The sequence below is a fragment of the Balaenoptera musculus genome, chromosome 19, assembly GCF_009873245.2.
Source record: "Balaenoptera musculus isolate JJ_BM4_2016_0621 chromosome 19, mBalMus1.pri.v3, whole genome shotgun sequence".
In the NCBI taxonomy this organism is placed as follows: domain Eukaryota; kingdom Metazoa; phylum Chordata; class Mammalia; order Artiodactyla; family Balaenopteridae; genus Balaenoptera; species Balaenoptera musculus.
The window spans coordinates 26,474,350-26,483,872 of NC_045803.1; the positions used below are offsets into that span (position 1 = coordinate 26,474,350).

The 9,523-nt window shown below is 42.4% G+C and overlaps 1 non-coding gene across 1 annotated transcript; it reads left to right on the top strand.

The window, feature by feature from the left end:
• Positions 1–6,637: 6,637 nt before the first annotated feature.
• LOC118886016 lies at positions 6,638–6,786 on the top strand. The gene has a single exon (XR_005017646.1). It is a non-coding gene; the product is annotated as a small nucleolar RNA SNORA57 (small nucleolar RNA).
• Positions 6,787–9,523: the final 2,737 nt, after the last annotated feature.

The following is a 9,523-nucleotide window of genomic DNA, read 5'->3' on the forward strand; positions in this document are numbered from 1 at the left end:
CCAAAACTACAGAGGTAGATCCAAGGCAAGAATCTTGAGCTGCCATGTTGATTTACCCATTTAGTTTCTTAGAAGAACTCCACTGCTGAATGTGGAAGACAGAGTAAACTAAATAAGATAACCTTCAAAAAAGGTTTACTTACTTTGGGATACTACACAGCAGTCAAGAACAATGAGGATGAATAATCCTCTGTGACATTCTGTTGAGTGAAAGAAGTTCCAGAACAATATACCAGTGTGAGCCATTTAAGTTACAAGCAAGGGAAAAAAAATTGGGTGAGTTCTGAAAAAGAGATTTTTTCACTTTTTAGTGTCAGACACTTTTACATCTATTTATCCATTTCTTGGGTTAAAAAAATTTTTAAGTGACTTTTCTTTATATACCGGGCTCTGGAGTATTGATCTGTTTCATAATAAAATAAATTTACATTTTTTGAGTACATACCAATGGTTAGATGGTAGCAGAGAAAAGGTGTGGAGGCGTGGAAGAAGGGAGTCTTAGAAGGGAGTCTAGGGCCTGCTACAGATAACCCACCAGGGGGGTCGCCCACGTGGAGTTGACTGACAAGCCCACAAAGAAAAGGCCTGGGGGGCTGAGTCCCTTCAGGCTGCAAGTCTGTTTTAGTTCCTAGAATCCAAATGTCTATGGAAAGGTGAAAGTTAAAGCAGAATGGCTTAATATGATCAAGTTGACCTGAGGGACTTCCCAAAAAGCAAATATTAATAACATCAATTTTAACAAACACATAAGTCTGCACAGCAAGACCACATCTAAATTATTACTAAAGCTTTTAGCAAATTGAGCCACAACAATAACATTTTACCTTAGCATGTCTTCACCCTCCTTTAAGTAGCCCTCTTGGGGAGAATAAGAAGTCAGCGGAAAAGGTTCATATGGCTTACTGCTAAAACACCAACAAAGACAAAATTACACTTAAGAAGAAATTATTTCCCATTGCCCTCACATCGGTTTCCACAGTTCTGGTACACTCAGAGGTGATTAAGTCTTCAGTTCAACTGGGTTTTAAAAACTCGAACAATGGTTTTTTCTCAATACTTTTTTTTCAGAACCCTTACTTTATTTTGTAATACCTATTTCTATTTTTGTCTCATTTGTTTGCTCAACGGCTTTTGCAGAGTTGACAACTGAAGGCTCAGTTCTGTCCAAGGAAAGACCATTATAAACTCACAGACAGCAAGGAGCTCCAACACAATGAACCTGATTTGCCCAACTGAGCCGAACTAAACTTTAAGTATGCAATGCTGGTGGTGTTTGGCAATTATGAAAACTAATAATTAATCACTATTGTTTTTTAAAAGCTTTTCTTTACCAGATGCTCCATCAATAACACCATAAATTTTCGTGGATTATCTGCCACCTTTAATGTATCTGACACTAACTCCACAGTGGAGCTTATGAAAGAAAATTCCTAAATGATTCATGTGTATCAACTGCAAGTATTAAACATCCTTGATTAAGACTACTGGGGAATTCCCTGGCAGTCCAGTGGTTAGGACTCCACGCTTCCACTGCTGGGGCCCCGGGTTTGATCCCTGGTCGGGGAACTAAGATCCCACAAGTTGCACAGCATGGCCGAAAAAAAGACTACGGTTATATTTACATGTCAAATGCATTTTGACATACTTCCTCTTGGACACCTTCCTCCTCATTCAAAGTTGTGCGGTTAATGAATAACATAGATTTAAATCTAAGACAAAAATAAAAGGCAAAACCTAAGAAGAAAGTGCCTGCTCCCAATTGTTAGCTGGAAGAAACAAGGGACTAAACAAGATTAACTACTATAAATTTGGACTGAGAGGGTTAAACAGTTATTAGAAAGATTTCCATTTCCGAAAAGGATAAGGAGCACAGATGCTCCACTCGACCCTCTTCTCAATGATCCTAGCCAAGTTTGAAGGCCATGAGAAGGAATAAGCAGATGGTTCAATGTGAGTAAGTCAAAAGGAAGTTGCATTTGCCTTATTTGGCTTCCTAGCAACTAGACTGAATGATGCCAAGAAAGCCAGCCTGCTCTAAGGAGAAACGCTGCAGGATACTTGGAACCCAGCGGTCGGGCAGGGGAGAGGAGGCCTCCAGACACACCCACCTGGCACAATGAACCCCGTGCCTGCTGACACCCACACTTCCCACCTCACCGGGTCCTCCCATTTCCCTCGAAGTGCCCGCTCCAGCCTACCTGGCCATGCTAATGTCCAGCACCTGACTACTCGAAACTCCTTTCAGGACCACCTTTCAAACTCCAGTAACATCAGATGAGTAGTTTGGCCCAGCCATCAAAGAATAACTTCCACTTCTCCATAGGAGGGAAGGCCTCATGCACTCTTAATGCACCTCGGCCAGCTGGACAAAGGATTTCGCAGACCGAAAGGCCGGTGCTCAAACACTGCAGCCAAAGCACTGAGAAAGGCAGGCACATATATCAGTGAGGATCCCAGAGGCCTGAGAAACATCCCTCCTCAAGCGTAGAAGATATACACTCAGGCAGGAACTGCCTTTGTGGGAGTACGTAAATAGGCATGTGAAGTACATCCCCATTACAATGCAAATGGCCAAAGGAAGGCTTGAACATTATTAAATGTTGCAAGGTCACCCTGAGCCCTGGCAATACCACTCTATTTTGCCATGTTCTCTGTGGCCTCCCTCTAACTGGTGGCACCGATTAAACTTCAGTTCCTCTCCTACTCACTTCGTGAATAGCAGATTAACCACTGTCTAACAGAAAATGGAACTTATAAATGCATCCGGGAAATGCATACGGGTTCCCAGTTATTCACTGAAGATTTTTCAATGCATTATATTTAAGCCTTATAACAACCATACAAGCTGGGTAATATCAACCTCCACACACACACCTTATTTTTCTTTTTTTTTTTTTAATTTATTTTTATTTTTGGCTGTGTTGGGTCTTCGTTTCTGTGCAAGGGCTTTCTCTAGTTGCGGTGAGTGGGGGCCCCTCTTCATCGCGGTGCGCAGGCCTCTCACCGTCGGGGCCTCTCTTGTTGCGGAGCACAGGCTCCAGACGCACAGGCTCAGTAGTTGTGGCTCACGGGCCCAGTTGCTCTGCGGCATGTGGGATCCTCCCAGACCAGGGCTCGAACCCGTGTCCCCTGCATTGGCAGGCAGATTCTCAACCACTGCGCCACCAGGGAAGCCCCCCCACACACACACCTTTTAAAAACAGATGAGGAGGGAATTCCCTGGCAGTCCAGTGGTTAGGACTCGGCGCTCTCACTGCCAGGGGCCCGGGTTCAATCCCTGGCCGGGGAACTAAGATCCTGCAAGCCACACAGGGCAGCCAAAAAAAAAAAAAAAAAAGTTGATGAGGAAACTGAAGCTCAGGTCATCTGACTTGCCACACAGCTAAGCTGTAAAGCCCAAATCCAAATCCAGGTGTGTGTGACTCAAAAACCAGGTTCTTTTTAATATCTCACAGTCTAGAAATTCTAGGGTTAACACAGGAAGTCTGCAAGTGAAAAAATTAGGAAAAGCAACAAAAGAAGGACAAGTAAAAGGGATAAAGATACTAAGTCATCCTATATTCTTATGGAAAGTAAATTCACATTCGCAAAAAAAATTCTCACTGAGAACATAAGGAGTATGAGGGAGGAGGGCTCCACAGTGCCAAGGGACTCCTCTCCTGGCCACGTTACAGCAGGCCAAGAGTCTTCTGCCACACATCTGGGTGGACCGCCTAAGTAAGAGCAATTCAAAATTCAAACCTCAAGAGTGATGTGGCGGAACCGGAATTCTCATATGCTGCTGGTGGGAATGTAAAATGGTACAATCACCTCAGCGAGCAATTTGGCAGTTTCTTAAAAAGTAAAACACATACCAGGCCAGTCCGTGCCTAGATTTTTACTCGATAAAAATGAAAGCACGTGTCTACGCAAAGACTTGTAGACAAATGTTCGCAGCAGCTTTATTTGTAATAGCCAAAACCCAGAAATATCCATCAAATATCCATGTGAATGAAAAAACAAATTGTAGTATATCCATACATCTTAGCCTGCTCAGGCTGCCATAACAAAATACCATAGACTGGGTGGCAAAACAACAGAAATTTATTTTATAAGAGTTCTGGAAGCTGGAAGTCTGGGATCAGGATGTCAGCATGGTTGAGTTCTGGTGAGCCTCTGTCCCTGGCTTGCAGATGGCCACCTTCTTGCTATGTCCTCACATGGCTTTCCTCGGTGCACGCACATAGAGAGGGATCTCTATCTCTTCCTCTTCTTTTAAGGCCACCATCCTATTGGATTAGGACCCCACCCTTTTGACCTCATTTAATCTTAATCACCTCCTAAAAGTCCTGTCTCCAAATTCAGTCACAATATGGGTTAAGGCTTCAACATATGAATTATAGGGGAACACAATTCAGGCCATAGCACCATAAAATGGAATATTACTCAGCAATAAAGAAACAGAGTACTAACCCACCCAATATGGAAGAATCACAAAATAATTATGCTGAATGAAACGAGAAGCTTCCCCTCCAAAAAAATATACAGTAGTCCCCTCTTATCTACAGGAGATACATTCTAAGACCCCCAGTGGATTCCTGGGACCTCAGACGGTGCCAAACTCTACATATACCATGTTTTTCCTGTACATACATATCTATGTTTAATTGATAAATTAGACACAGTCAGAGATTAACAATAATAAGATAGAAAAATTATAATACACTATAATAAAAATTATATGAATGTGGTCTCTTTCTCAAAATATCTTATTGTATTGTACTCACACTTCTTGTGATGATGTGAGATGATGACATGCCTGTGTGATGAGAGTGAGGTGAATTGTGACACAGGCCTTGTGACATAGCATTAGGCTACTCTTGACCTTCTGATGATAAGTAAAAAGGAGAATAATCTGGGCTTCCCTGGTGGTACAGTGGTTAAGAATCCGCCTGCTAATGCAGGGGACACAGGTTCAAGCCCTGGTCGGGGAAGACCCCACATGCCGCGGAACAACTAAGCCCATACACCACAACTACTGAGCCTGCACTCTAGAGCCCGTGAGCCACAACTACTGAAGCCTGTGTGCCACAACTATTGAAGCCCGCACGCCTAGAGCCCGTGCTCTGCAACAAGAGAAGCCACCGCAATGAGAAGCCCGCGCACCGCAACAAAGAATATCCCCCGCTCTCAGCAACTAGAGAAAACCCGCGCACAGCAGCGAAGACCCAATGCAGCCAAAAATTAAATAAATGAATAAATAAATTTATTTTTAAAAAAGGAAGATAATCTGCTTCCAGTGATCCTGGATCACCAAGACATGACATGTTGACGGTTCGGGATCCCAGGCAGGACAGAGTGGGACAGCAAGAGATTTCATCATGCTACTCAGAATGATGCACAATTTAAAACTTACGAATGGCTTATTTCTGGAATTTTCCAGAAATATTTCCATTTAATATTTTTGGACTGTGGTTGACCACGGGTAACTGAAGCTACAGAAAGCAAAAGCAAAGATAAGGGGCGACTACTGTATACTGTATGATTCCATTTACGTAATTTACATAAAATTATACATAATATATAAATTTATATAAAATCCTAGAAAATGCAAACTAATCTATAGTGATAAAAGTAATAGACCAGTTGTTGCTTGGAGAAGGGGGAATTACAAGGAGGAATGAGGAAACTTTGGGAGGTTATAGCTGTATTCGTTATCTTTATTGTAGTGCTGGTCTGACATCCATATGTCAAAATTCAAATTATACATTTTAAATATGTGTAGTATATTATTACACAACAATATTACACATCAATAACTGTACATCAATAAAGCAGAAAAAATCCAAGCCTCTTTACTGTTTCTTTTTTTTTTCCTTCTTTAACATCAATAGGTTTCAATGTGTTTCAGGTTTTAGTGCTGGTCAGAAATCACGTAGATTCTGATGTCTTTACATGGAGAGAACCTTATGCATCTATGGAGAGAGAGTCTGTCAAAACACTTTCCTCCCAATTTCAAATTAAATGTACATGTCACTCCCAAAGCCTCCAGGAATGCTAGTACAATTATTTTTAACTTTTTACTGTTGTATCTCAATTACTCAACTTATTAGACAGCTGATCTATTAAGTTCTCAGGATAGAACCCACTGGGAATAAATTTTAAGATTAAAAAGATTTCTAAGAATCTACCTTTAGAAGTTCCATCATAATTTTAAATTTCACTGAAAAGAATTTGAATTTTAAAACTCCTCTAGAGAAATTTCAGTCAAGCCTCTAGAAATAGAAAAGAGTAGTCACATGGCACTGTCAAAAGTCATAGGTTCCTTGCATGATACTCTAAAGAGCAGGGGTCAGTACACAGCTAAACACAGTGTTACCATGCAATTCAGCAGTCACACCCAACTAATTCGAAAATGTATGTCCACATAAAAACATACACAGAAATGTTTATAGCAGCTTTATTCATAATTGCCAAAAACTGGATACAACCAAGAGGCCCTTTATATGTGAATAAACAAATCATAGTATATCCACACAAATATTAAGCAATAAAGAGAAATGAGCACACAAAAAGACTTGGATGAATCTTAAATGCATATTGCTAAGTCTAAACAGGCTACATATTGTATGATTCTAATTATAAGACATTCTGGAACCCTCCTTTTCTTGGCGGGGATCAGGCGTGCGGTCCCGGTCCGCGTAATGTACGGAGGTAGAGGGAAAGGGCTCCGGCCCCCTCGGCGTCATGTCTTCGGTACCAGCGGCTTCCAGTCCGCGAATTCTATCCTCAAGCGCCGGGACACAGGGGAAAAAAAAAAAAAGAAGAAGGAAAAAAAAAAAGGACATTCTGGAAAAGGCAAAACCATAGAGTTGGGGAAAGGATCAGTGGCTGCCAGGGGTTTGACAGGAAGGAAGGAGAGGAGTTAAATAGGTGAAGCACAGAGTTTTTTTTTTTCCAGGCAGTGAAATTATTCTGCATGATGCAGTAATGGTGGATACATGACACTTATGCATTTGTCAAAACCCACTGAATATAGCATAAAGAGTGAGCCTTAACATATGCAAATTTTAACAAATAATTTATGAAATCAAGAGGATCGCAGGATGGAATACAGAATGTGACAAAAAAATTACAAACTGTACTATGAATGTATGAAACAACCTCACTGAAGGGAGAGAGGGAAAAGGTACGGGCTCACCTTTGTACAACTTTGTACAAAAACGGGTGGGATAGGATTTGGCCCTAAAGCTGTAGTTTTCCAACCCCTGCTCTAAAGCCTAATGATGCCCTCAAGTGGTAGCTTTCCAAGTCTGTGAAAGGCGGGCCACGGTGACGTGGGATCCGTGCCACAGGGAAGAAGGCCAGACCCACAGCTTTGCCCGCATCCGGCCCAGCATCTGGCCCAGAGGTGATGCCAAAGTCTTGACCAGGACTTAAAAGGTTCCCGAGGCCCAGCCCCCTCCCCTACTTGCGTCCTCCACCTGTCCGACCTAATTCCCTACCTCAACCTATTGTCTCACAGGCTCCCCCCATGGCAACCAGCAGGCCTCCTAGTTGTTCTCTCCTGCAGGGCCTTGCCCCTTGCTGTTCCCTCTGTCTTGAACACACATCCCCTGGATACCCAGGTGGCCGGCTCCCTAGCCTCCATCCAGGGCTCTGCCCAACTGTCACCTTCTCTGTAGGGCCCTCCCTCACCTTCCCCACCACCTGTGCTCCTTGCCCCTCTGACCTGGCTTTACTTTTCTTCATGTCACTCGTCAACAGCTGATGTCTCTCACACACACACACACATTTTAAAAATAAACTTTATTTTTTTACATAGTTTTAGATTTTCAGAAAAACTGTTAAGAGGGTACCTATATAAGATAGCTCCCATATAACCCATCGCTAGTTTCTCCTACTATTAACATCTTACACTAGCATGGCACACTTGTCACAACTAATGAGCCACTATTATTAAAAATAAAGCCCATACTTTATTCTGATTTCCTCAGTTTTTACCTAATGTCTTTTTTCTGTTCCAGGAGCCCATTCAGGATACATTTCATTTAGTCCACGTGTCTCCTTGGGCTCCTCTTAGCTGCAGCAGCTTCTCAGACTTCCCTTGGGTTTGATGACCCTGACAGTGTTGAAGAGCACTGGTCACATACTATGTATTTTTAATTATCTGTGTATTATCTAATCCCGAGTAGGCAAGTAAGCTTCTAGAAGATAGGGATTTTTGTCTCTCTGTTCACTGTTTCAACCCCAGCAACTGGAACAGTGCTTAGCCACATCATAGGTGTTCAACGAATAACTGAAGAATCAATGAATTTGCTAAAGTGAATTTTTTTGCTTGACTCAATAGACCTTTAGGTTTCATAGAGCCCAGCCCTTCTCCTTTAGCACACAAAGACAATTACTGGAACTAGAACTTGAACCGTCTCAACCTTCTGTGACTGCCTCATCCAGAAAACCCACATATCACCATAGGCCAGGACCCCTCACCCTCCATCGCTCCAACACTTCAAGCTGCCCCACAGAGAAACTTGGGAGCTAATCATCATTCTCAGGAACCTCAACAACCTTTTCTCTGTAACAGTGTTTATTTGGTGTTTATTTGGAAATATTCACAACAATGTGAATATTTTATTGTATTTGCTCTTATTGTTTTATAAACATAAGGGAAAAAATAGAAGCAAGAAAATACCAGTGCCAGTAATAGGGAAAAGTCATCTAGCAGATGATGGACAGGAGTGAGATGTTTTAGGTCAAATCAGATACTTCTTAGGCCTCGGCTGATAACCTGAAACCAAGTGCTAGAAAACCCTATCAAAGGCTGTGTGTAAGTGGACGTGACCACCCTGCCATGTTAGATTGACAGTTCTACTTTTTACTCATTCCTGTTTAGTATCTTTTCAGGAAAAGACATTAGGGATTCCCTGATCATTATGCCTATTTGGCAACCTTTCAAGATGTGTTTTAGGACACCTGTATGAGCTGGGAATCAAATATCATTCATCGATAAATAACTGTTGAGCACCTAAAATCTGCTAAGCATGAACTTCAAAATGTGTCCTTTCTTACTCACCCAGAGCCCAGTACACAGCATGCTCTAAATAAATATTTATAGGACATGTGAAAAGCTTTCAATTCCTCAAATAAGAAAATGTCCATCAATACTAACCCCATAGGCCTAGAGGCAACTCAATGCATTATTCTAAACTTCTAGCCATCAAAAAAGCATACAGGGACTTCCCTGGTGGTCCAGTGGTAAAGAATCCACCTTGCAATGCAGGGGACACGGGTTCGATCCCTGGTCGGGGAACTAAGATCCGACATGCCACGGGGCAACTAAGCCCGCACAACACAACTACTGAGCTTGCTCGTCTCAACTAGCGCCCATGTGCAGCAAACTACAGAGCTCACACGCCCTGGAGCCTGCGTGCCACAACTAGAGAGAGAAAACCCAAACGCCACAATTAGAGAGAAGCCCGCACGCCAACAACAAAGAGCCGCCCGCGGGCCGCAACTAAGACCCGATGCAGCCAAAGAAATTAAA